This window comes from Xenopus tropicalis, chromosome 1 (genome assembly GCF_000004195.4).
Source record: "Xenopus tropicalis strain Nigerian chromosome 1, UCB_Xtro_10.0, whole genome shotgun sequence".
Taxonomy (NCBI): domain Eukaryota; kingdom Metazoa; phylum Chordata; class Amphibia; order Anura; family Pipidae; genus Xenopus; species Xenopus tropicalis.
The window spans coordinates 78,237,436-78,262,931 of NC_030677.2; the positions used below are offsets into that span (position 1 = coordinate 78,237,436).

The 25,496-nt window shown below is 38.3% G+C and overlaps 1 protein-coding gene across 3 annotated transcripts in view; it reads right to left on the reverse strand.

Annotated features, from left to right (window-relative positions):
• The window catches only part of ccser1 (coiled-coil serine rich protein 1), a 425,689-nt gene extending 400,903 nt beyond the window's left edge, over positions 1 to 24,786 (reverse strand). Inside the window, exon 1 of one of the 3 annotated variants that reach the window (XM_012955484.3) lies at positions 24,407 to 24,785. The gene's annotated coding sequence lies outside the window, so the exon portion shown is untranslated. Of the gene's footprint in view, positions 1 to 24,396 lie in introns of all 3 variants that reach the window. The other 2 variants (XM_031903181.1, XM_002937237.5) reach the window with 2 other exon arrangements.
• Between the last annotated feature and the right edge of the window lie 710 nt (positions 24,787 to 25,496).

Below are 25,496 nucleotides of genomic sequence, written 5' to 3' on the forward strand. Positions count from 1 at the left end.
CAAGCCTACAACGTCAATATCAACACTGCCTAGCAATGTTTCCTCTAATTCCTTTTTGGCTATTTGTGGGAAAAAAATGTATGTGTGCACATTTTAAAAACTATGTTCTCAGGTCAGAGTAAATACAAAATATAAAAATTCTTTGTGCACACCACAATTTGTTCTGTGTGCTGGCTTTAAAATTTGTGTGCGCACATACAAGCGCACAGCTTAGAGGGACATTGCTGCCTAGATGCAGTGGTGTAACTAGCTCCGCATGGGCCTAGGTACAAACACCTCCTGACTCTTCATTCTCTTGAAACGCACGCTGTACATGCAGGCTCAGATTTGTGGGCAGGCCACAAAGGGCAGCAAACATCTGGGTTCGGCATGCCACCTGCTGGCTACATCTGCACTGGGGACTGGACAAGGGATTTTGACAGCAGTTTAAATCTCCCACCCATCTAGTCCCCAGCGCAGTCAATAAGGCAGGTAGTGTGAGCGCCCCCAGGGGTGGGGGTGTGAGCATGAGAGGTAGTGGGAGATGTAGGTGTAGGGGGACCAAGTGTGCAGGGGTGTGAGCCTGTGGGGGGATGGAGGGTGAAATTATGTTATTTAAAAATTTTATGCCTTTCACATTGAATTAAATAAAGAATACCTGTGCAAATGTGCTTACAGAAATGAGATCATTGCATAGAAAGTAACTTTTACAAATGCTGACTAATAGTAATATGTGAACCAACTTTTAGAGATTGCTCCTGAAACAAAGGCACAAATGAGGTGAATTGAGGCAGAAAGCAGCAGGCCGATAGCAACTCATTAGCGTGCTCCAAATCAACGTACTGCTCACAGAACTTTCAAGGAAATGCTGCATAACGGATTAAAATGATCCAGCGCTTATGGTAATGATATCTGTGCAACCCACTGAGTGAAATATATCCTACTCTGCTGGGAAAACACAACAGGGAGCACTAAAGTCGTAAAAGAAATCAGCTACTATGTTATTCTGCTCTTTCTGTAGCTCTTGCTTCTATACAAACTGTTTCCCTTTTTATGAAACTTCTAAAACATTTAATATTTCACAATGTTTCCAGCCACACATATTTTCTTTTGGTATATTTTGGCAGGACAGCTATTTTTATTCTCTTGATTAAAAAATGAAAATTGGGAAGGAAGCACAAAATAATTTTCACCTTGAAAATTAAAAGGGTTGTTTATCTTCACAAAACTTAGAGGCTTATTTACCATTAGTTATTTATTTATTTTTTTTTTTTTTAACAAGCAGAAATCATGCAAATTGTTCATTTAAAAGATACTGACATTTTCCAATGTAACAATTTATTTTGCTCAAATCAGTAATTCTCGCATGCAATTTGTATTAGGGATTAACAATTAGTGCTGCTTTGCGCTGAGCTGTACTGAGCACTAATACCACACAGAAAATGGACATTTTTTTTTTTTTTAAACTTCTTTTATTTTCGTATGTACATTAATAGTGACATAGCATCATTTGAGTATAGTTTCTAATTACATTCAACTTGTAATTTTCTTAACATTTCTCTTTAACATTCAGTATGTTCTTTACTTGGATCAACAAAAAGGTGGAAGAAAGATATCGCGGACCTTCAATTCCAAGTCCAGGTAAGGAGAGTGGGGAGGGTAGGTAGGGGAGGGGAGATGGGTAGGGGATAGGGTAGGAAGTAAACATATAACTTCGTAGAGTAACATGTTATGTAGCTTATACATTTTCAATAGCAATATAGACACCAGGTTTGTGATTTTGTTATTAGGTATTCTAGGTTTAATGGAGCTGTTTTTCCAGGGGGGGTGTAACACCTGATTGAGTTGGGGGAGGGTGAAACCTTGGGGTGGGTAGAAAAAAGATTTTTCTGGTGTTAGCCTACTGATGTGAGTCTGCCATCAGTTGCAATTGTGTTTTTAATTCTTTCTTGATATTTAGTCCATGGTTCCCAGATCGTGTCAAATTGGGCTTGTTTATTGTCCTTACTGGCCGCCATTCTTTCCATTGTGGCCCTTGCGTTTAGTCCCTGTATGATTTGGTTTATGTTATAAGGGCCTCCTGTTTTCCAATGTTTCGCTATGTACGTTGTCGTTGTATTGAAAATTTGGAATAAGAGTTTTTTCCACGGGTGTGGAGTCCTGTCCGGTAAGTGTAATAGTAGAGCTGTTTCTGGTTTGGCTGGTAGTGGTTTTTGTAGGTCCGATTCTATTAGGTTGAACACCTGCCGCCATAGTTCTGCCACTTTTGGGCAGTGCCACCACATGTGTAGTAAGGTGCCCATTTGGCCACATCCCCTCCAGCACATAGGGGAATATGTGCTTGTAATTTTGTTTATTTTAGTTGGAGTTAGGTGCCACCTGTAGAGTAATTTCCTGTAGGATTCCAAGTGGTTTGTGCATTTTGTTGCACCTGAGGTCGCATCGAGTATATTGGTCCATTGTTCTGGAGTTAGGTTGATTTGTAGGTCCTCCTCCCATCTGTACATAAAGGGGTGTTTGTGTTCTGTGGGTAGCTCCATTAGGATTCGATAGCACGTGGATAGAATTCCTCTGGGTCCATTTTGAGCAATTCTACATAGTTGTTCCATTCTGGTAAGTTGGCGTTTATTTTTGTAATTCTGTGTGCTTTGTTTTAGGAAGTTTGTAATCCTGATGTAGGTAAAATGTTCCTTATCTGGAAGTTGGTATTTATCCTGTAGTTGTTGGAATGTCAGTATGGTGTTAATGGTATATAGGTCTGCCAGTGTTAATATTCCCTTGTCTGACCATTTCCGTACCGGGAGGTCCTGGATGAATCGTTGCGTATTGGTAATGGGTGATATTGGGGAGGGGAATTTTCCCAACTTCCCTTTTTTGTTGGTTTTGTCCCAGTTCAGTAGTGTTAGTTTCGTTGTCGGTAATAATGTTAAGTTCTTGTGTCTTGCCTTTGGCGGTAGCCACAGCAGGTTTGGAAGCATTAAGTTATCAAGAAAGCCCGTTTCTATTAATAACCATTTTCTGTTTTCTGGTGGGCAGTGCATCCTGACGGCAGTTTCAAGCAGTGAGGCTTTGTTATAGTTTACTAGGTTTGGTATCCCCAGTCCTCCACTTAATTTGGGTTGTTGCAGTACTCTAGCTGCAATTCGTGGCTTTTTCCCCTGCCTGGAGCAGTTTAATATATCTCATGGGGAGGGAAATTTGGATCGTTCTAAACAAATATAAAATTCTTGGTAAGACATTCATTTTAACCGTGATTATTCTGCCCAACCATGATATATTTTGGGGTTTCCATTTGTGATAGTCGGTTTGTATTTGTCTTTGCAATGGTTCATAGTTTAACCTGAACATTAATTCGGGATCTTTTGGTATTTTAATTCCCAGATACGTGATAGATTTCTCTTTCCAGTCAAATTTATGCGTTTGTTGTAGTTGTTGGAGGATCTGGTGTGGGATGTTGATTGGTAAGGCTTGAGTTTTCCCTGCGTTGATTTTGTACCATGATATTTGATAAAAGTTTGTTAATTCTTGCATAAGGCTGGGAACTGCTATCTGTGGGTTAGTGAGGGTCAGAATAATATCGTCTGCAAACAGGGCGATTGTTTGTTGGCCGTTTTGTGTTGGGATACCTGTGATGTGTTGGTTCTGTCTGATTTTGCATGCTAGGGGTTCCACCATTAGCGCGAATATAAGTGGCGATAGCGGGCAGCCTTGTCTGGTGCCGTTTAAAATTTTGAAGGTGTTGGACAGAATACCTGATGTGTTCACTTTCGCTGATGGGGATGTGTAGAGTGCCGAGATTGCTTTAATAAACGTGTTTCCCAGATGGAATTTATTGAGTGTGTTTGTCATATATTCCCAGTGTATCCTGTCAAATGCCTTTTCAGCGTCAAGGGACAGTATGAGGGTTGGGTATTTTTGTTGTTTAGTTATGTGTAGAAGGTTATGTAGTTTCCTGGTGTTATCTGGTGCTTGTCGGTTCATAATGAAACCGACTTGGTCATTATTAATGAGGGAGGGAAGAATTCTGTTTAATCTTTGGGCTAGTATTTTCGAGTAGAGTTTAAGGTCTGTGTTGAGTAGTGCTATGGGCCTGTAGTTTGCGCAGTTATCTTGTGGTTTTTCTGGTTTGGGAATGGTGGATATGTGTGCATGGAGGAACTCTGGGTTTATTTTCCCTGTGTTCATTATAGTTTGGAAGGTTTTGAGTAGTTGCGGTGCTAGTATATCTTTGTAGGTTTTGTAGTATATCTTTGTGAACCCGTCTGGGCCTGGGGCTTTGCCCGTCTTTAATAATTTTATTGCATGCAGTACCTCTTCTAAGCTGATTGGGGCATTGAGATATTCTATTTGGGTAGGATTGGGTTGTGGGAGCTGTAGGGTGTTAAGGTATTCTATAATTTGGGATTTGCTTGGCTGGGGTTCGTTCTGTTGATTTTCTAAGTTGTATAGGGATTTGTAAAATGATGCGAATTCATTTGCTATTTGGGTGGGGTCAGTAATTTTAGTGCCATTTTTTGTTAGGTGTGATATTCTCTGTTTGGCTTGTTGGTTTCTCAGTTTTGAGACTAGTAAACGGTTTGCCTTATTGCTGTGGGTATAGTAGAATTGGTTCAGCCTTTTGAGTCTGTATTCTGTCTTAGTTAGCAGTAGTTGGGTTAGTTCTTTTTTATTTTCTTGCAGCTGCCTCTTTATGTGTTGTGTGGGTTTCCTGTGGTATACTATTTCTGCTTGTTGTATTTTTCTTTCAAGGCTCTTTTGTCTTTTTTCATTTTGTGTGCGTATTCCCTTAGCTATTAGGGTGGCTTTATGGGCCAACAATATTGTTTGGGGGTCTATACTCTGAGTTGCGTTTATTTTAAAGTATTCTTGTATTGATGTTTTAACTTGGTTTTGTGTTTCTATATTAGTTATCAGTGATTCATTTAGTCGCCAGGGTGCTAGATGTCTACTGTCTTTATTTGGGTCTATTTCTATTCCAACTGGGGCGTGGTCAGACCAGGTTCGTAGGCCTATCCATGCTTTCGTGGTTACAGCTGATGTTTGCCTGTCTGTTAGTATGTAATCAATTCTAGAGAACATGTCATGTCTGGGAGAGTGGAAAGTAAATTCCCTGTTACGTGGGTGCTTTGCTCTCCATACATCCACTAGTGCTAGTTTATGGAGAAGATCTCTAGCGCTTTTGGCTACTTTTTCTTGTTGTTTGCTGGTGGTTCTTTGGACATCTAGGTGGGGGTCTAGTATGCAGTTAAAGTCTCCTGCTATTATACATCTGCCTTTCTGATGCTCCAGTAGGCTTGTTAGGGTTCTGGTAATAAACTGCAGTTGATTATCATTTGGCACATATAAGTTTATCAGTGAGTATTGCTGGTTCCCTAGCGTCCCATTTACCATTAAGTACCTGCCTTGTGGGTCTGTAATTACTTGTTGCTGTTGGAATGCTATCCTGGCACTAATCAGGATGGACACACCTTTAGACCTGGTTTTAGACAAGGCATGGAAATTGTGGGGGTAGTGCTTGTTTAAAAAGTTTGGGTGGTTTGACCTTTTAAAGTGGGTTTCCTGATAGAAGAGAACGTCTGCTTTGGCTTTATATGCCTCATGCAGTGCAAGGTTTCTTTTTTTGTGGGGTGTTTAAGCCCCTAGCATTCAGTGAGTAAAACTTTGCCATATTTGTGAGCTCTCTTTTGTTGTGTTATAGTTATCAAATACCAACATACATTATGTACAGTGACCTGGTGTCTGTTACTCAGAATTAAACATATAACATAAACAGTAAAACATAACTTGCATAACTTTGTTGCAGTAGTAAGTTTCTTGTTCCTACGTTCAAGACAGAAGTTTAGCATTTTTTCTGGGTGGTATTCCGTGTGTACTGTCTTGTGGCGCAGTGGTTTAATGGCGGGTCTGCGCCTTAATATGTCCGTAAGCTATTAGGCTTGTGGACTGGGGGGGGAGAGACTGGTGTTTAGTCTCCCGGGGGGGTTCCGAGTACTTTCATGCCCTACATAGGTTTGTAGACTGCGTTTATCTGGGAATAAAGTTATCGTGTACTGTCATTTATACTCACGCCACCTGCCATTCTCTGGTTAGCTGCCTTGATGGCGGGGTGTTCGGTGGGGTACGTTTTGCTGGTGAATTCGTGGACCATCTCCGTATAGCCTTGTGGGCCTCTTCGGGTGTGGATAATGTGGTGATGGCTCCATTGTGGGTGACTATCAATTTCACCGGGTACCCCCAACGGTAAGGGATTTTTTGTTCCCTGAGTTTTGCCGTCACCTCCGCGAACGCTCGTCTCCTAGAAAGAGTAGTTTGGGATAGGTCTGTGTGTATTTGTAATCCTTTGTACTTTTCTGGCCAGCATTCTTTTTTCCTTTCTGCCTGAAGCAACTTTTCTTTGGTTTTGAAAAAATGTATTTTGGTCAGCACATCCCTTGGTGCTGGTTCTGGCGCTGTTTTGGGTTTTGGGATGCGATGTATCCTGTCTATTGTTAGATCTGTTTGGGGTGCTTCTGGCATTATGGTCTCCAGCAGGCCTTTTAGGTATGCCTCCAGTTCAGGTGGTGTGATCGTTTCGGGTATGCCCCTTAGTTTGAGGTTATTTCGCCTGGAGCGATCTTCTAGGTCTGCTACTTTATCTTTTAGCTTATCCATTTCGGATTCTAGTTGTGTATGCGAGTCTGCTAGGTCGTTGTGGGCCGCTGCATATTCCACCATTTTGGTTTCCATATGGGCTGTGCGGTCTCCTATATCTTGTATCTCTTTTCTTATGTCGTTAGCTAACTGCTTTATATCTGCTTGCAGTGTGCTCTTTAAGTCTATAATCATGTTTTTCAGGTCGTCTACCGGTGATATACCTGAGGGCTGTGCTGCGCTGCCTTCCTCGTCCGTTTGTGGATCCAAGATGGCGTCCGCTTGCCTTTGTGGACTTGTGTGCGGCGCGAAGTAGGCAGTCACTTGCTGCGGGGGCTTTTTGGCTTGCTGTTTTGGCGGCATGGTGAGTAGCGCTAGTTCTGCTATCCTCTGCGGTTTGTGTTAGAGGTGTTCTGGTAATATTCCCAGTGCTTTTCGGGCTGTGACTCGGAGAGCTCCGGTCTCATGCGTCCAGTCCGGATACGAGCTAGCTCCGCCCCCAAAATGGAAGACATTTTGACATACTGGTACATGTATCAGCTTAAATAGTAAAAAGTATTAGACTACAGGAAATCCTTCTGGATTCCTCAGTTTGATCTTTAATAAATCAACTAATTTTTTTTATAGTACACCACATTATCATTTGCTTATTTTTTCTAATAACAAAGGTTTTAAATTAGATTTTTCTTTCCCCCGCCCCCTTATATTTGTATATATAAGATCGAAATTATTACAGTGTGATACATTGGTTACTGGCACTTTCCAGAAACAGGTTCAGTCCCTATTAGACATGGTTCCTACTGTGCAGTTTAACTCTGATATAGAGAAGCTGTAACAGTGTGGCACATAAGTTGGTGGTATATATAGTTGCCACCTGTCTAGTTTTGACCCAGACAGTCCGGTTTTCAGAAGTGCTGTCCGGGTCAAAACTGTCTGCCGGTTTTCCAAATTAGGCCACAACACAGCCCTGCCCCACAATGCCCCCGCCACGTCACCACATTGCCCAGTTACATCAGCAGAAAAAGGTGGCAACCCTAGTGGCATATCCCAGCTGGTGCATAAGCTAAATGAAATAACTCATTATTAAAGTATACATTGAAAAAAAATTAAAGATAAATACGGAAAAAAAGGAGAAAGCAAGTGAAAATTTTGCAAAGACCCAAAAATTGGCAAAAACTGCCAGGTATATTGCACTTTTGCACCCTGCCATGCACTTAGCACTTTAGATGCAGGTCTTTGTGCTCTAGAATGGGATCAAGTGACCTTAGCAAGCAAGATGTACTTTATATAATGAACTGAAAGAGGACTGGAGAAACATTGTACAGGTATAGGACCCATTATCCAGAATGCCCGGGACCAAGGGTATTCCGGATAAGGGGTCTTTCCGTAATTTGGATCTTCATACCTTAAGTCTATTAAAAAATCAATAAAACATTAATTAAACTCAATAAGATTATTTTGCATCCAATAAAGATTAATTATATCTTAGTTTGGATCAAATACAAAGCACTGTTTTATTTTTACAGAGAAAAAGGAAATCAATTTTTAAAATCTGAATTATTTGCTTATAATGGAGTCTATGGGAGACAGGCTTTCCGTAATTCGGAGCTTTCTGGATATCGGGTTTCCGGGTAAGGGATCCCATACCTGTACAAGTATGATATCACTTATTTGGAAATCCATTATCCAGGAAACTCTAAATTATGGGAGGGCCATCACATTTTTAAAAATATTTTTCTCTGTATCAACAAAACAGTACCTTGTACTTGATATTATTAATCCTTACTGGAGGCAAAACAATCCAAGTTGCCTCCAGTATTCTGGATTTCAGGTCCCATACATATCTTCAGGCTGATGAAACAAATGAATACAATAATAATTACACTTTTTCAAATTAGTGATAATTACATCACACAAAATGCTAATGCTATAGTGAACTTTCCCTTCACCTCTATTATGCACACACATTATATAAAAATAACTTATTTTATTTGATTATAACTATTTGAATTCATTGTCAATATGGTATACTTTGTTTATGTCAATTTATTCTGAATACCCCAGACAATACAGCAGAAATATTCAAATGACAACTATGAAATTCAGTGTTTCTTATCAGCTTATAATGTGATAAAAAAGGAGGAACACCCATGATCTTTAATATTTTGAAGGGTACCATAGCACATGTATCCGAAGAGTAAATAGGATTTCCTTGTTGTACTGTATGCCCGGACACACCTTATCTGTAAATGCAGCTGCCTGGCAAAGCTCCAGTTACACCTGTCCAGGGGTGAGAATTCAGTTGCCAGAATTACACTATAGCCAGCATGTCTACCAAGATCATCATACTCTAGCTCATTTCAAAATGAGATAAAAAAAAATTGTGATTTGTGAAAACACTGCTTACTAGTATATATAAAGACATATTTTGCCCCCACATTGTTTGACAGATTATACTGTACTAGTGCTGGCTTGTATGCGTGTTCTCTCATTCTTTCTAGTCATCTAATCTAAATGAGAAGAATCAGGTAACCTAAAAACATTAAGGGCTTTCCATTCTCTAATGAAAAAGATCCAATTAAGAAAACTGTTCACTGATAGACTTAGCTTCACTAACTAAATAGGTTAACCATATTATATCTGTAAACTAGTCAACTTAAGATTGCTTCGGTAGATCAGTTTTAGTTATACCACATTATACCACATTATAAGGGCTTTCCATTCTCTAATGAAAAAGATCCAATTAAGAAAACTGTTCACTGATAGACTTAGCTTCACTAACTAAATAGGTTAACCATATTATATCTGTAAACTAGTCAACTTAAGATTGCTTCGGTAGATCAGTTTTAGTTATACCACATTATAACATGGAAAAGGAATGGAATACTTGCTAAAAAAAAAAAAACGTGTGGCCGCTAAATCTACAATATTCTGCTCAAAATTAGTATACTGTAATGTACAATAAAAAAACAACACAAAGGCTGTACTGTTTTTGAGAATGTATGCAGGATTCCTGGGCACATTAATTAATAAAAAAAAGGTATACATCTGAAAATGAAATGTTTATGCATTCAACCAACATGATCTGTAATATAAATATAAGATTCCCTTAAACATTACAAGAGACCTACCTGCGATACAGAGTAATAGTTTTCAAAAAACAAAGACAAATTCAGTAATGCCACTAAATGAAACAGAATGGTTCATTATGTTCAGATGTTATTCCCCTTCGTTGGAAGTGCGGCATGTTTAAAAAGCTCTTTGTAGTACATATACTGTACGTATTAAAGGGATCTGAAACAATGAACAATATATTTTTCTGGAGTTAATTGTTTTACACAGTATGTTAAATGAGGCAGTATGGAAAGTATATCAAATGAAGCCCTAAGGTTGTACTATGTAGATTTAAGCTGCCGTTTGGGTCCTCCAGCCAATTTGCCAGCTTATCTGCCCATGTATGAGGCCCTCCAACAGGTATATCCGACTGATTTATCCGGCAGGCCAAAAATCGCCCAAATGTTGATTGGATCAGACTTAGGGGCAGATTTACTAATCCACTAATCTGAATCCCGAAAGGGAAAAAAATGGAAATTAAAATTTTGCGACTTTTTCGTCGCCGACGCAATTTTTCAGATTCGTCGCGACTTTTTTGTCGCCGTTGCGACTTTATCTTATTTTGCACGACTATTTCGCTGCTATCGAGATTTTTCGTATTGAGCGATAGTAAACGGCGGAAAAACCAATCCAATTTTTTCACAACGGCGGTGAAAAAATAGCGGAAAATATACGAAAAAGTCTCGACGGCGACTAAAAAGTCGTGGAACATACTAAAAAGTCGCGACGGTGACGAAAAAGTTGCAAAAATACCAATCATTACGAAAAAACGCATTCGGACACCTTCGGACTGTTCGTGGATTTGTAAATCTCCCCCTTAATGTTTCATTGTAATTCGATTGCGTGGGCCTAGAGCCAAACAATTTGATTAGCATGATATTGCCCACCTGGCATATTGGGGGAAAGATCTGCTCGTTTGTTACTATCTTTTCTTAATTATCAGTGGTAAATATCAGCTGTTGGCTATACTTACATAAAGGTGTTTTTTTTAAACACTAAAATACAGTCATACTGTAATACTAAAGTACTGGAATGGTAGTGTTGCACTATGTTCACTTAGTTCAAAGGGCCATTAACACAAAAGTGGTGACACCCTGGGACTGATGCTTGGATTAATCATGCACTTCAACTGGGACACCATTATTTACTGACATTCATACTGTATGTACTAACAAAAAATCTGGTTCTTCAGCATTGTTACCATCAAACCATCTGTTATTACTTTAGAACTTTAGAACAAGGTGGTAACCTGTTTTACATATTTTCTTCATTACTAAAACTTTTATTGACAGGTGTTTTCACACACGTTAGTCCTCTGTTCTGTATTTCTGATATCCAGCACTCAGAACCTAGTGTGCCCTAGTTACAGGTTTTTGTACCATTATTCATCAAATGCAAATCAAAAAGTTACTAGTTGTAGGTTATCATTTGTTATAATTTGAGTTGTTTTCTATATGATAATGTAGCCGGTATTTGGAACACCAGAACCTTTAAACATTCAATACATTTTATTACCCGGGGGTATGTTCTGTAAGTCACTAAATGCAAGCCTGCAACATTTAATAAAATTTGATTTGAATATACATTTAACATAAATTTTACCACCATTTTTTACACAATAACAATTCTTTAGGAACAGGCCATAAAGGCCAGAGGCTCAATATAGCTCATATAAAATTCTGCACAGAGTAAATATATAAAGCCTATTTTCAGTTGCACTTCTCTTATAAAAAAGAGAGCCATGTGTAAATCCAGAACCCATTTATTTTGTAAGTAGTAGGCTAGATATTAGCAATAATTTGAACAAAACAACCAAATTAGATGAAAAAAAGCAAAATACAAACAAGCCATGAACACATGTAGACCTTACTTACCGACATGGGTATCAATAAAATATCACAGATACCAATAAAACATGTGACTGTTAGGTATGTTATCAGTAGTTTGCAAATTCAGTAATGAGTCCTGTGATATTTACAATTTGTTCACTGCTATAACCTGCTCCAAGAGCATCCTCTGTTCACAGGGCTATACATTAATGTTACTATGTCACAAGCTTGGATAATCAACCTGTGAGTTAAAAAAGAAATGCAATTTGAGCACTCTCCAACCACCTTAATAAATAAGCTTGATGAATAAGTAATTGTACTTAAAGGAGACATATAGCGTAACTTAAACACCCCTTTAATCATGTAGGCAATAATAAATAATATATGGTGCAAGTTTCACTCTGGGCTTAAAATTACCATTATCTTTAAAAATTGCCCCTTTCTTTGGAGCTTCACTATAGATCCTCTCTGGTCCCTGTCTATGTTTCAAATGAGGCTTGGCTGTGTTCTAACGGACCTTGCCAGAAGCACAGTAAGAGGGGGATAGCCAATCACAGCACTGCATTCACAAAAGCAAAGACATGCTTCAGGTCCCCCTAGCTGCTGATTGGTTCCTGTCCTACAGTGCAGTGTGCTGAGTGCTACTGGCCCCCCTGCACAGCCTGGGAAAGGAGGCAGCAGGAAGTCAAAAAGTTAGATGGGACAAGTAGGGTATTTGAAAAAATTTCCAATAAATCAGCCCAAAACACAACTTTTTTTAGGCACTTCTATATTAAGAGGAATCTAATGCGTGGGCACATTCTTGTTTTTCACACAATAAGTCCCCTTTAATAAGAACGGCTAATTTGAAACACAAAAAATATTGACTTCTGTTTAAGGTAGAGGTGACACATAAAGAGAACATGATAGGACAACAAAATATTAGCTACTGTATCACAACCACACATGTCTGATACTTTATAGATCTGCTAAACTGAACCTACCAAATTACCCATGTAAACTGTTCAAGGACATACTGTAAAAAGCAAAGGCCTTAGGGCTAAAGACTGTTGTCATTTAACTACTGTAGCCTAGCCACTAAAGCCATTATCATTTATCACCTAAGAGGACAACTACTTTCACTTGATGAGGGGTCCTAACACTTCAATGAAACACAGATGCTACCAGATATTTTTTAATTACATTATTATTATTGTTGTCATCCTTCATTTATATAGCACCGACAGCTCTTTACAGTGATAGTTCATTATTCATATCAGTCTTTGCCCCAGGAGGAACTTGCAGTTTAAGATCCCTATCACTTTCATGCAACACACTAGGGTAAATCAGGAGTCAATTAACCTGTCTGTACATCTGTGGAGTATGGGGGGAGACTGGAGAACAAGGAGCAAATACATGCACTGGGACAAAACTCCTTGCAGACAAAACCCTTGTGCTCTTATCCAGTTATTAACTATAAACTATTTTGTTGTGAATTTCCCTGTAAAAATTGTACACCATCTAACAGCATGGTACATTACAAATAGAGATTTAAATTAGCAGAGCCTAACACACTGTGCCAAAGATTAACCAAGCACTGATGCTGATTAAAGCTTATAAGCCTATGTGCCATGTCCTTATCCTTAAAGAGGTATGTGTTGTGCTAGACACATTTAAATTCCTAGAAGCCCTGAAAATCTGCAAACACATATTTTTTTATCTGTTCTCACAAAAACACATTTCACATGGCCAGCTTTCCATTTAGTGTGATTTATTATTGTGCATTATAGATGTCCCGCTCCAAAATTCATTGCTAAAGACTAGTTTCAGCCTGCTAAAATGTTTCATGCATTCAACAGCAAATCCCAAAACAGCTAAGGCTATCTATATTCAAAAGGAAAGGTTTATAACCTTTATTATCAAGCAGATTTTACCATGGCAGCAGAAAATTACTAAGAAATCCAATAAAACAAGATTAAACCATAGGACACTAACCTCTTGTAAAATGTGTCCTTTAAATATGCTAACCGAATGTCTTAGTTTTGGCAATTTTCCCACATGTTAAAACCCAACTCTCCTGTTCAGTAATATTTCATCATGCTGTCTAAGAAGGCATGGATTGTTTAAGAGGTACATTTCTTTAATCAAATTGGTTATGATTCTCATTACCCACAGCAAAATGTCTGGTGCATTCATCCTCAGTAATGTGTACTGTCCTCTGAAAAAATCTATTAAATTAAAGAAAATCAATGAAGACACTTTTGTTGGAGGATTAGACTTGGTCATGGAGTCATATGCATTTAAAGATCAGAGCGCAATTAAAAATAAAGTCTGTGGAAATTGCAATCATTTACAAGTGAGCATTTACATTTCTCATGTATCATCTTGAGCATACAAACCATTCACCCTAACTGGGAATTTACTGTCTTACTGCACTAAACTGTAGCAAACAATAAGCAGTCTAATGTGCCATCACCATAGGGGTTATGTGAGAAAAGGCACAAAGATTGCCCAGGAGGAGTAACCCATATCAACCAATACGTAGGTAGAATTTACTGGTCACCTGTTTACCAGCACATATCTTATTTATTATATTAATTATTTATTATATAAATTATTGGTTGCTATGGGCTACTGCTACTGGCCAAACTTAGTGCCTTTTATTACATTTGGGGGCATGAGTTACTTAAAATGTAGCAAACTTTGCAGGAATTATTACATTATCTCCTTAGTCTTCTTCTGTAGACTTTAAATAATTAAATAAGGCCCATTTTTGAGCAACAACTGCAGATATCAAAATGCCCAATTCCACTAACAGCCACCCATTTAAATGATGAAAAATGAACTCTCTAGACATGAGCACTTGTCAGGTGGGTATTGTTCAGACTTTCTGATTTCACATTCCATAATACTTGTCTGACAGCACAAGTGTCTATAATAAGATGCATTTTCTTACTATACCATACAAAATCAATATGTACTATATACAGTATGCGGTACTATTTGTATCTTTTGTTTACGCTCAACCATAACTACTTTTTTTATTTCAAGGCTGTATCCTCATGGCAGCTTTCCAGTTCAAAGGCATCCTATCACATTCTTTGGTAACTTGTTACACTGTGGCTAGAGGGGATGGTCTATTTATTTATTAACAATTAAGCATGGCACAAATAGCCAGTCACTCTGCTAAAGGCTTTCCATGCATGCCACCCTGGTGCTGTGTTGGTGATCCATTAAATACCCTTTGTTTTTATAACAGAACAACCCTATTTTATTTAAAATTAAACTTTTGTAACATCTTTATAGTTTAAGATAGTTCACCTTTACAAAATATCATGATTAGAATTTTCTAGTGATCTGTTGCATTTGTTTACTATATTATAATTTTTACCATTGTTCTAACATGTTAGTTTTAAAAATGTATTTGTTTCATATTCCTCTCTCGTGTATAAACTGCTAAGTGACATTAATGACTTTCTATACTAATTTCATACCCTAATAGATACATTTATCAGTAGCACCAGACAAATCCCAGCAACCAATGTATCAATTGTAACAGGTGCGCTGTAAGTTTCTGGCAGGATATTTAGCAGGGTCTTAAAGCAGCAGCTGCTGTGGCAGAGCAATGTATCAACTAATGTATCATTTTGGTGACAGTTTATAAAGGCAGTGATCCAATTTATTGAGCAACTTCTAGGAAACCTAAGAGAGGACAAGTGAAATAGGCTCAGTTTCAAAACTTACATTACAAGATACTGAGACCCAGGCAGAAGAGTTATTGGCACCCTGTCCACATTTACTAAAATAAGCTAATTGTGAACTGAATCAGATGACACCTGGGGGGGGGGAAATAATAAAAGTGGGTAATAAATAAAAAATATTTGCAATGCTAAAATGTATGCCTCTGTGTGAACAAACTTACCTTTGCGCTAATTTAATATAGCTTTTGCAAATGCCAGGGTACATTGTATGTAATAAAACTTCTTAATGAAAAAGTTGTTACTTTTGCTCCAAAAGATTACACCACCTTCAAGCTTGCCTTAATTAGTTCGCAATTTGCAATTCAAATTTGCAATGCAATAACAGTCTAATAAGAATATTACATTTGCTAAATGCTAACTTTTATTCTTATTTGTGCAAATTTTTAACCCCATTTAGGACTTTTATTGCATTCCGCCGCTAGATTAATAAATAAGTACAAAATATACTGGCCACAGTCTGAATGAAGAACCAGCATATTAAAATCACCCTATTCACATTAGCCATTTAAAGACACGAAGGATACTTTAACAGTTATGGCTATAATGTATAACATCAGTATGCCACTGTAGGTCCCCTTCATGTCTGCAAGCTATATTAGCCATGAAAAAGGCTCATCCACAGAAAACTGCTAGTCTGCAAAATAAAAAGTTTGATTAAAGAAAGATGTATGTTTCAAACAAATTAAGCATAGCCGTGCGTGCGTTATGTTAGAACTAAGGCACCTTGGGTCTCTGTTCTTCAAGCCTTAAGCTTTCCTAGAAGGTAAGAGCATCAAAGTGTTTTGAGGAACTTTTATTTTTGGTAGAAACCCCTGGATATAATAACTGGCATTTCTTAGTAATAAACCATAATTATAATCATAATTTTTTCTGGCAGCACTACGACCTACAGTACTTTATAGATGAAAGGGCATTTTGATTTTTCCCTACAAAATTTGGCAGAAATGCATGGTATAAAATACACTCAGAAGCTATATATATGTACTTAGGCATGCAACCTGCACACACACAAATTATTCAGAATTACGGGACTATTTACAGAGCAAAATGCATATTCATATAGTAGACATTTTAGGGGGGAAAATCACCCCCTAGAACACAATGTGGCTAAATACATATTTAATTGAATACAATTTAAGGACAATTTGCATCAAGAATCCTTTTATTGCTTTCATGTGGAATGTTTTTTTACCACCATTTATTTTACTGCTATTTATGTAAATGATTATTGTCTATCCTATTACCTTATATATAGTAATATTTAGACCACCTTTAAATTAACTTTAGATTTATTTCCCAATAAATTACATCTTATTTATTCATTTTATCTAAACCTTTCACGATATTCACAATTTAGCAACATACATAAATATTTCACAAGCTGCATATCTTCTGTTAGAGACGAGAATAATGAGCATTCATAGCGCAAGTGCATTACAATTTTGGAAGCTAAATTTTAGGCACATATATAACCTGTAATGATTTGAATAGAATTTGTCAAATATGTCACTAGAAAATGTACTTGTAACTGATCTTTGTATGAAACCTTGAATTAGGATTTGGCAGAAACAAAACTGTAGACTGTTCTGTTAAGTGTGTTTGCTTCCCTCTGGGCCAGCAGTGGGGTAGTAGTGAATTGCATGGACTTGACAGGGTGTTTGATTCAGTGCCAGCTGGAGGCTGTCAGCTCTAGAGGAGTCTGACATGCATTTGTTGCTGGCATATTTATCAAACAGTGATCCAACAGTTCACCAGCATTACATTACCACCTCTAAACTTATACAACTCAACAGCAATCTGGAAAGCTGTGGTGTACTTCTGCTCACTCTATAATATATACACCCTGAAGTGTCCCAGATAGGGAAGGATGATAATAATCGGACTTGTAAGGGGTTGTTGTTCATATGACAGGTTCTATGGCATTAAGGGCATTTTTATCTGTTACTGTCCTTGGAAAAGTAGTAGCAATAAAATATAGAAATAAGAAATAATTAGCACACATTTTGAAGTGATTTTGGCAGATTTGCTCCAGGTTTTTCAGGGAATTGAGATGACATTTGTGAACCTCAATTTTTGTATAGGGCAACAGATTCTCAGTTGGGATCAGGGCTTTGGGTGGGCCATTGAAGGACATCTTTTTTTTCATGCCTCTCCAGTGATACATAGCATTTGTGTTAGGATCATTTAGTTGTTCAGCACTGTTAGTATGTTACGAAATATTCCTAGCAAGTTTTCAGTAAATTATTTTTTTTCATTTTTAATGGATTTAAAATTATTTGTCATCCTCTTCTACCTTTTTTTGTTTTTATTTAGATTTCTATTCCAGTCCTCTTATATTTGCTTTTCAGTCTCCCATTCAACAATGCCTGGTTGCTAGGCTAAACTGGACCCTGGCAACCAGATAGATGCTTATATTCCAAACTGGAGAGCTGTTCAGAGTATCACTTTTACCAGGTTTTCATTTTATTAAGTTTACATCATAATAAACCTTAGAGATGAGCTACCCCTTTAAACTGGTTATCTTCTATATTTATCCACTAGCATCATCCAATTTTACTTCTATTCTAAGATGTCCCTGCTGATGAAAAGTAGCCACTTAACATGATGCTACCACCATAATTCATTGTAGGTATAGATCATCCACAACAACAGTTTTGCATAACATTATGAGCAAGGTGTCACAACAGAATCCATTAGTGAAGAATAACCATGCGGGAGTACATCTGGACCTAAGTAGCTAAAGAGTGATAGAGGAAATGTATTGCAGTTAGATGTGACAAAGACAATATAAGTTAGTGGTGCAAATGGAACACTGCCACTCAAAAAGATAAAATCACTAGAATGCAGATAGCTTACCAAGCAAAGTATAGTTCGAGTGCACCAACCTCAAACCTTCAGCTATGGGAGCAGATACTGTATCTGTACATCAACAAAAGTTGGTTGAGCACTCATGAAATTCACAATCAAATTAATAAAGATGAAAAATGATTTAGTTAAAACAACTATATGCATTTGAGCTCATTCCCTACCATTGTCAATCTAGATTGTCCCCATCTAGATTGTAAGCTCTACGGGGAAGGGACCTCCATCCTCTTGTGTCTTTGACTCATTATTGCAACTGTATCTTGTATTTATTTGTATATATTGTTATACTTTGTATTTAACTATTATTATCTTTAACCCCATGTGTATTAATGTATTCTACTGTACAGCGCTGCGTACATAAGTAGGACTTCATAAATAAAGATACATGAATACATACATACATACATACATTAAAGGAGAGGGAAAGGTAAAAACTAAGTAAGCTTTATCAGAAAGGTCTATGTAAATACAGCTATAAGCACTTACAGAAAAGCTGTACTGAGTCCTCTATCAAAAGAAAAACAGGATTTCTTGTTACCTTTTTTGTAAACATGTACTTAGGGTATCTGACTTCATCTCTCAGAAAAATCCTTCATTCCCGGGGCCAGAGTCTGTGCAGTCTGTGCAGTTCTCTCCTCTCTTCCTTCTCCTGCTCCCCACTCCCATAAGAATTCATAAGAGCTCACTCCCCCTCCCATCAGAATGTGTGAGCTACCAACGGATAGAGCTGTAGCAAGAAACTACGGAGACCAAGCTAAATTGTCTGCTGCTATCTTAAACAAACGGATGGAGCTTGTAGGGCTTTCGGCAGAATAAATATAGCGTTCTAGGTGGCACTAATGTGGCTAATCTATTGGCAGTAAAATGCCAAAATTACTTTCCTTCTCCCTAAGCATAAAATAGTATATTTCATATACTGCACCTGCCCAAAGGTTCAGCATGCTTTTAACAGTAATGATCTAGGCTAGGCCTTAAAAGGTAATAAAAAATAAAGGATTTCCTGTCATATAAGCTGATTCTAGAGAGATGATTATTAAATTACCATGCTAATTGTGCTGGTTCATAGGTGCCATATAACAAGCATCTTAATTAATTACTAATCAACTTTGTATTGTGACATTGATATACTATATGTAAAGTATATTATGAGTCGGTCCCTATGCTCAGGTGAGTGACAGCAGCACAGAGCATGTGCAGTGCATCAGCAGAAATGAAGAATGGTACAGAAGCCCAATACATAATGCATAGCATTTCTGCAATACTTCTTTGTTAAGATTTAAACAAACACTAATATAGAAAAAAGAGATTTTGATTTGCTGCTGAGATCATGTGGAAATATGTGTTACATATTCCCATCCAATATGGCCTATGGAGTACAGTTATTTAAATAAAATAACTTTAATAACAACATTTTATAAAAAATGAATAAATGTTATATGTTATGCCAAAAGAAGTGTGAAACTAGGCCAAAGTTGCATTACTGACTTAAACTGTAGTTGACAGTAGCTGAGGTAAACAGTTCTACCAGTTTCTGTAAAAACTAATTTTATTAGGATAGAAAAAGTGTGGGTGGGCACATTCAGCCTTTGGTAAATCATTATATTAGATAAACAATGTATAAAGCTTTGAATTAAATATCTGACAGTTTACTCTATGAGATGTCAATTTAATTACAATTAATTTCCACTATACACTACCTTTGTACACATTAAGCACTCATTTACAGAATAACACCAAACAATATAAACGGTACAAATCAAACATCATCTAGCTACCAGTCAATATAAATCTCAAAGCATTCAAGCCAGCAATAGCTTTGGAGAAGGGCAGCACACAGTTTTAAGTATATAAGTAGTTTTCCAGTCCCAAGAGAGGAGAAAGAGCAATCCAGCATCCTGTTCCTATTTGCCTGAGTGGCAAGCACTTCACATACACTGCTCTGTAAGGAATTCCTTTAGCACACAACATCAAGCACTGCCCGGTGTTACTCAGATCTGTCTGTTACATGGAAAGTAAAACCTTGCAAGGCTGCGCTCAGACCTTCAAGCTTTAACAACCTTTGATATCTAACAAACAGGTCCCTCTTCATAATAATTATATCAACAAACTCCTGAAACTCCTTACGGAATTTCTCTACACAACATGCAGTGGCGTAACAAAACTTAGCATTATCTATAACAGAGCTGTACAGCCAGAGTTCTGTCAGCCAGGGGTAACCCTACAACATATTTTAATAGCACTAAGACTGCGCAAAAGCTCTGACCACATTGAAAGACATGATAATTTTATAATAACCTCATCTCCAAACATGAAGTATAAAGAATACCTGCAGAGCACTTATCTATAAGGTGTACCAAAATTTAAATCATAAACTCTATGAGGCAGGGACTGCTGTTGCTAAAATATTTTATGTACAGATCTGAATGAGATTTGAGATGGGACTCTATATAAAAGAAGCAATTGCATATCTTCTTTATATGTCAAAGATGTTGTGTTTTTGCAAGCACGTGTTTCTTCTTATTGTTACAAAAATGTGGGCTTGGTACAAAGGCAACCTGGATTTGAAAACATGTTTTAAATGACTGTTGTGAAAGTTTAAATAACAATGTCATAGAAAGTCATAGAAAGTCCAGGGCTGTGAATGTGAAGCCCAAACACTGGCCCCGCAAGCATTTTAGTTTGAGCTTTGGTGACAAACTGGGATTATATTTAAATACATTTTAATAGAAGGTTTGGTTTATGTACAGGCCCTTTTTATAAAAGTAAGTAAAGCCTGATTCTACCCTACTAAGTGGTAATATTTCACCAACTTCATCATATTGTGGATATAAAAAGATAGATGATAGATAACCACTATAAAAAGATTCTCCCTGGCACTCAATAAACATGAAAAGTAATACATAACCTTAAAATATAGGAACACCACAGGGGCAACATGATGAAAAGGAGAAGAGCCGCAGCCGAATGATCTTTTTTCTGACAATGTGTCCTTTCTTTGTTGCAGTAGTGGAGTCCATCTGTATAACAGACAGGTCCCTAGGTGATATGTCTGCTGCCCTTGCTTTTTATTGGAGGAGTTAAAATCAGCCAATGGAGAAATATTGAGGTACATTTAGAACAAAGCTTTTGCATAGACTAGATCTATAATGTTATGAATTTAGGTACATTACCAAATTGTAGCTCCCTCTACTGTATCTACACATGCAGCCCCAGCTTCTCTGTACTATTGGCTTCATTTTATATGCCAATCAGAATCCAGCCTATGTGTGCTGTTTGTTTTATATAAGTGGATTTGTCCCTTTTTATTCCAAACATGAATATGAAGCATTTTCTAAACAATGACATGGCTGTGCCATTTCAGTATGTAACCATAATCTGCATTACAAACTGCATTAGACATAAGGAGAGAAGAGCTGCTTCCTTTAAGGCAGGCAACGGTCAAGCATATAGTAATGTGTAAATTCAGCAAAATAAAACACTTTCGGTGTGAAGTTATAGTTATTTACAATAATATTTTGGTTACTATAAAGTAATGTTGACTGGAACAGATTTGAAAGTCCTTGCTCTAGAAAAAGGCTGAAACTAAGGTTAGGCAAAAAAGGCACATGCCTAGGGCACAACAGTGGGGTGATGCTATCTCTTTTATTGGCTATCCCTAGTCCGATCCCTTGTCCCTCCACCACCTGCACATTGTTTACCTTCCCAACCTGTCCATTCTCACATGGGGGGAAGGGGATGTGGCCAGACTGGTTTTGTAGGGTGCTTGGCCCTCAAAAAGCATTGAACTTTGGGGCCAAGTAACTCATTTATATTTCAAATAAAGATGAATGAAATCTTAACTGTCAGACATGGGGACCAAGATAGTAATTTAAGCACTAAACTGTACCAGTGCAGTTAGCCACACTGGCAAGTAAGATCTTGTAGTACATGGATCAGAACTAATTGTTGATTGGTTACTGATGAAAACTGCACTGGTGGAATTTAGCACATATGTGAGTAAATCAGCACCATGCTCTATTAGAATTCATAGAGTATAAGTGAGAGAAAAAAGGGATTTATTTAGCACAATACTTTTCTTGACCTAATACTTTCACTATTTAAAGCAGTCAGACTGCATACAATGCTGAAATACCATTCATACCAGCAACATGCTTGCATTACAATACAAAACCATTAGCAAACATCTGAAAGAAAGGGAATCCCATATGTTATGTATTAGGGTTGTTAAAACAGTACAGTCACACAAAGAGGCCTAGAAAAGGCTGAATAGTAAAAAAAATGAAAAAGACAGAAATAATGTTGGTGGGGCAATATTTAGAAATACGAGAGTCTGGCATTGCAATCTAAGGAAAAAACCTATAAGAAATGTAGTGGGCAGTGATGCTGAACTTTTACTTTCAGTATCTGTATGTCAGTGGAAGGATGATAGTTGCAGTCAATGAGCTACAGGTATCTAACCAATGTAAAATCACAAATGTCATTTGGAACTTTATCAGTCCTTCCCCCCCAAAGAACTCCTTTTCCTAAGTATACGGAGGTGTACAACTAACTAACTTTTAAGTCAGTTTGTACAATATGGGTGCATTGTACACTGGCCACCAGCTTCCACAAAACTCCCCAGAGGTACATTCCTTATTCCTTTTTTAGCCAACTGCTTTCTTTGTTAGCACTTCAGCTGCAAGGAATTACAACTGAATTGGTCGGAGAAAAAAACAATTATGCATGTCTGTGCATCCTTCAACATACTGATAAGGAAAAGCAGATCATAGCTATGTGAAATAAAAATCATTTTATTGAAGTTAATTATTTTAGTGAAAGAGTTTGTTATAAAGTACAATCAAAAGCACAAACCGATGATAAAGATCAGCTGCTTTGAAAAACTGAAACGCTTCCCTCGCATAAAAATGATATTACAATATGTTAATCAAGTTTTATAGCAGGAATGAAATGGAAATATGCACGTGGGAATTCACAAGTGCCCCCAACACTGAGTCTGACTTCAGCTCACACACAATTAGCAGAGACCTGAAGGATGGGGATGACAGATTCCTTCTCATTGACTTGCTTTTTGTGTCTAAGCTCTCAACACTGCAGCTCTTTAAACAGGCAGAACAAAGCAATTTGTCCTGTCTAATTCACTGACTGTCACTGTTGCTCAGTCCATTAAATTGTGTTAAAAAAGGACAAAAAAAGGCAACTATTTGAGGTACTGTGCACTGTAAAGCATTTCCATTGTCCCACACTGCAGTACTGACCAGAAGTATTGAACATGTGGCCACGAGGCTGTTGCTGAACTACAACTTCTAGATACTCCTTACAACCAAATGATATTTGGGGGGGGGGGGGTCCAGCAACAGCTAGATGGCCATGGGTTCAGTACACTTTACATAGATAGCACATGCTCTGATAAAGAATAAAGACACACACATGGTTACAAGTGTACAAGCTTTAAGATCTAAGCACACACTCACATAGACAACCCATGCTGCAGTATAGCTACATACACTGAGTGACAGGGATTTGTAAACAGACCCATGCTGCAGTAAAGACACAAATGTACAGTAAATTCAAATGTACTATACATGGACAGCACAGGCTGCACATAGTTATGTGTACTGGACACAGACAACAACACACTGCAGCACAGATTCAAACACTGGGAATAACACATGCTGCAGTATAGACACAGGCAAACAGTGACAATGCACTGACTGCAGCACATATACAAACACACACAAACACACACAGGAGCTGTGCCCTGTACTTGGGAAGCAGCAGGAAACACAAACACGCAGTGACATTGCACTGTACATAGCAAAGATACAAACAAGGTGACAGGGTCCTGCAGGCAGCACCCACTGCAATCTAGGTGTGACAGTGACAGCACATTGTATGTACACACACACCACATGCTGTAGCAGCCCCAGCAGCAGTAGCCAAGGATCGGGTTACCGAGCCGGCAGATCAGAGCAATGCCTGAGGGGCAGTGCAAATCCATGTCCGGTACCTCATCACATCCCTGCAGCAACCACAAGAGCAGTGACCCCAAATCACCCCGAGCAAGGTGATGGAGCACTCCTGTGCCACATTATGCGAGGCCCTAAGCATATTCCTCTGACAGAACACCTGGAAGGGTTGCTGAGGGTCACCCCAAGCTGCTGGCACAGTGCAAACTCCCAGCTGTCATGCAGCACTCACTGCGGGATAATCTGTGCATTAGCAATGGGAAGCCACTGTACCTTACTGTACCTCACTGGATCTCTGCTCAGTCAGCTCCTGCAAAAGCCTGCAGTCTCCTCTTCTGCTTTCTGCTTCCTCCTTCTGCTCTGTTTGTGAAGAGCTTTTCTAGGGTATTTTCCTGCCCAGGTCCCTTGCAGTTTTAGTTTATCACAAGGCAGCTCTTCATGCTACTGATCCCCATGCCAAGTCCTGCTAAGACAGAGTAGTTGCGAAGTGGAAGGATTGGGGGCCTCGCTGGCAGCTGATTGTGAAGGGAACGGGAGAGGGCAGAGGGGGGCGGAGCTGAGGGGAGGGCTGGATGAGTGGAATGAGGGGAGGGCTGGATGAGGAGAGAGCAAGGAAAGAAGTATGTGCGTGTGTGTGTATATAGTATGCACAGGGTGACAGGAGCCAGCACTGCCACCTCATAAGCAAAACAGCTGTAGCTCAAGCCCTTGCTTCCCTATTCTCCCTACCTCCTACCAGTAATAGGTGTGGGTGTATGGCCAGCCTTTTCTCGCACAGCTTTATTGATTGCTTACAGTGCTGGAAAAAACAGTGGCCTGAAACGAGGAATGTACTCTGGAATTTGCAAAGATATTTGTGTTCTGAAATTCCTCCCGGCCATACAGTGTGTATACGTCCCAGGTGATGTCGCATGTCCTCCACTGGGCAAAGATTTTTTTGGGGGGGGTAAATGATGCAACCAATATAGTAAACAAGGCGATGCAGGGTTATATTGTGAGACTGAATACACACTCAGAAATAAGTTTTCCAAGATTAAAATTTATGTTAGTTCATCAAAAAGGCAGATGGAAAGAACTTGTAAAATAGGGGTAACCGTATACCCAAGTGAAGTTCTTGGAAAACATTAATCATGATGTGTTTTTATATGATTGTTAAGTTTATTTTTTAGATAAAATATTACAATTATCAGATACTAGTAAACAGAAAACAACACTTTTGCAAAAGTTTGTAGTGACGTGACAATAAATTGCTTCACGGCTGACAAACCAATTTAATCATTGAAGCTGCAATAACCTGGGAATAAATAAGTCTCTTTAACTTTTTATTATTACTAAGGCTAATGCCACACCATGCTTCCTATCTGTGCCTGCCC